The sequence below is a fragment of the Eleutherodactylus coqui genome, unplaced genomic scaffold, assembly GCF_035609145.1.
Source record: "Eleutherodactylus coqui strain aEleCoq1 unplaced genomic scaffold, aEleCoq1.hap1 HAP1_SCAFFOLD_19, whole genome shotgun sequence".
NCBI lineage: Eukaryota > Metazoa > Chordata > Amphibia > Anura > Eleutherodactylidae > Eleutherodactylus > Eleutherodactylus coqui.
Window position 1 is genome coordinate 1,311,261 of NW_027102012.1, and position 3,040 is coordinate 1,314,300.

Consider the following 3,040-nt stretch of genomic DNA (forward strand, 5'->3'; position numbering starts at 1 on the left):
GTCATATGGCCGAGACAACTACAGTTTGTGGTCAGCTGATAAGGGCTATGTGATATTATTCAACTAAACCACCGAAACAGAAATACTGGGGTGGTGCGGTGCATAGCTCTACAGCTGCGTCCCCGAGGTGGTGCGTTGTGTGGCCCCGGTGGCTGCGTCCCCGGGGTGGTGCGGTGCGTGGCCCCCGCCGGCTGCGTCCCCGGGGTTGGGCGGTGCGTGGCCCCCGCTGGCTGCGTCCCCAAGGTTGGAGTTTTGCTCTGTATGGCTTGTGGTCGCTGCTCCTTGCTGCTCACCCTTCACCCCCATTGACCCCAATGATATTGCGAGGTTGGATGACGACACAAGATCTCTGCTGGCCCGGCTACAGTCTGCTGTCACCTTCGGGGGCCTGAAGGAACAAAAATGGCTGAACCACTTCCCTGCCCGCCTGATGCATACTGTTCACAGTGCTCATCCGTAGCCTAAACCAGAGTTGCACAACCATATTTGTGCACACAATATGCTGAAAATAGAACCCATTGTTTCTTTCCCCCTCCATCCTCTCCCCAGTGGGTTCGTTCACACGCACGTATTTGGCGCTCGTGCACAATGCGGTTGTGCAATAAAAATGTGCAGCCTTTTCTATCTCTCCGTGCATTTGTGCATAGAGAGAACATTTGGAACTCCTGAAGCTATCAGCCATTTAAATGGCTGAGAGCATTGGTGCATGTTTTTTTTTTTTCGCATGCAATTGCGCACATCTTGCGTAGTTTACAGTGCATTTTGCATGGGCAAATCCCACTTCGCAAATACGCTTACACTACGCTCTGATCGGACTTGGCAGCACTGGTTACTCCGCAGGTGTGATGTCTTAGACTAATGCAGTGTGCAGCAGGCGGTCCGAGAAGCTGGGCGGCCATCTTCAGGTCTCCAGGTCTGCTTTAGGGGTTTTCTCACTAGACAGTATATCCCATCTGCACAGGACCCCCAGTGAACAGCGCACTCTGAACGCACTGTGACTGGAGTAGCGGTGCGCATGCTTAAGCGCCATTTCACTCCCTTCTATAAGATGAATGGAGGTTGCTGAGCGCAAAAAAGCGATAGTCACGCATGTACACCGCTGCTCCATTCCACGAGGCATTCAGGGGGGATGCTGCTCTCTGGACCGCTGGGGGGTCTCAGTCGTTGGATCCTCAGTGATTAGACATCTGCAATACTGTGGGGTTTTCCAGAACTGAATTATTAAGCCAAGGATACAGACCTAATTTCTCCCCCAGATTTTTGATTTCAATAAATTGTAACTTGCCCAACTTTCAATAAATCATAACTAATTTTCTGCTGCCGTTGTATGAGGGCTTGTTTTGTTTTGTGGGAGTTGTATTTTTTAATGGCACTATTCAAGCCCTATAGAGGTATAAAAAGTCCATGTGCACTAATTATGTCCCATGTGAAAGGTTGCTTAATAGCAAGTAGAGCCAGGCTTCCACTAAATATAGCAACTACAGAGCCACACACTCCCACCCCAAACCGCAACTACAGAGCCACACACTCCCACCCCAAACCGCAACTACAGAGCCACACACTCCCACCCCAAACCGCAACTACAGAGCCACACACTCCCACCCCAAACTGCAACTACAGAGCCTTTACTTTTTGCAGTAATAAAAAGTTTTTTTCTTTTAGTCCTTTTAAGGGGATTTGAACTTGTGATTGTTTGATCACTCTTACAGTATAATGCAATACCATAGTATTGCATTATGCCACATTTTGACAGGCTTTGTGGATCTTTATTTGCAATTTCGTGGGGTACTGGTGGATTATGTCGCCACCGGAAGCTAGGGATTTGACAGTAGGAACACCCCTGTCACACCCCTAGCTCCCGATTGGCTCAATGCTTTAAGGTGCTAGGAGCGTGTGGAAATATTTTTGCCTGCCCTGCCCTGTTATGGTAAGGGGTTAGTTTTCCCCTTAGGCTTAGCTTATTTGCTGTAAATGCTGCCATGTTACAGCATTTACAGCGAATAAGCGAAGCCAAACAGGAAAACTAACCCCTAACCAGGCAGGGCAGGCAAAAGTACTTCCACATGCTGCAGCCATCAGTCAGTGCTCGTTGTGGGCCGGTCTGCCGCCGGCGGTGTGCTCTGTGGCGCCCCGCTAATTTACAGTTGTGGTCTGCTGTCCCTCAGCCAGCGCCACTCCTGCTTTGGCCACTGTCTCCTCGTGCTGTGTGTAACGGCACTTGGGGTATTTCAGAGGCTGGCAGTCGCAGCCTCTGCACTGTCCTCTGGTGCCTCCAGCCTCTGGCAGCTGTGCAGCTCGATGCAGTCCTCTCTGTCGCTTCCCAGGCTCGGCGCTGTCCTCTGCCGCCACTGCTCCCAGCCACACCGCAGTCCTCTGTCCCCAGCCAATCAGAAGTTGACAGGTGTATTATGTCGCCACCCCTTACTTCCAGTGACGACATAATACACCAATACCATTTAGTGGAAACCTTGTGGCTCTGTAGTTGCTGTTTAGTAGGGGGTGGACCTTGTAGCTCTGTATTTGTTGTATAGGGAGAGACCTCGGGGCTCTGTAGTTTGGGGGGGCGGGGGGACCTTGGGGCTCTGTAGTTATATTTAGTGGAAACCTTCTTGTTGTATATGCTATTATGGGGGAAGGGTGGGGAACCTTGGGGCTCTGTAATTGCAGCATGTGACTGCAGCATGTAAAGGGCTGTCACCATGGGTCCCCCCAGAATGTGATCAGGGAGTCCTGATGGGTCTCTGTGGAAGTCCCCTAAAGAGACAAAACGAAAAAAAAATTGTTAAAAATTATTTAAAAAATAAAATAAATAAAATTAAATTAAAAACACTTGTCTGCCTTTACTTTATGAAAAATTAAAAATACAATTACACATGTGGTATCCCTGCGTCGTAATGACCCAGAGAAGGAAGTTAGTACATTATTTAACCCCTTAATGACACGGTCCCTTTTTTTCTTCTTTCCCCAATTGTTTTTTTCCTCCCCCCGTTTAAAAAATCATAACTCCTTTATTTATCCTTCGACGTCGCTGTATGAGGGC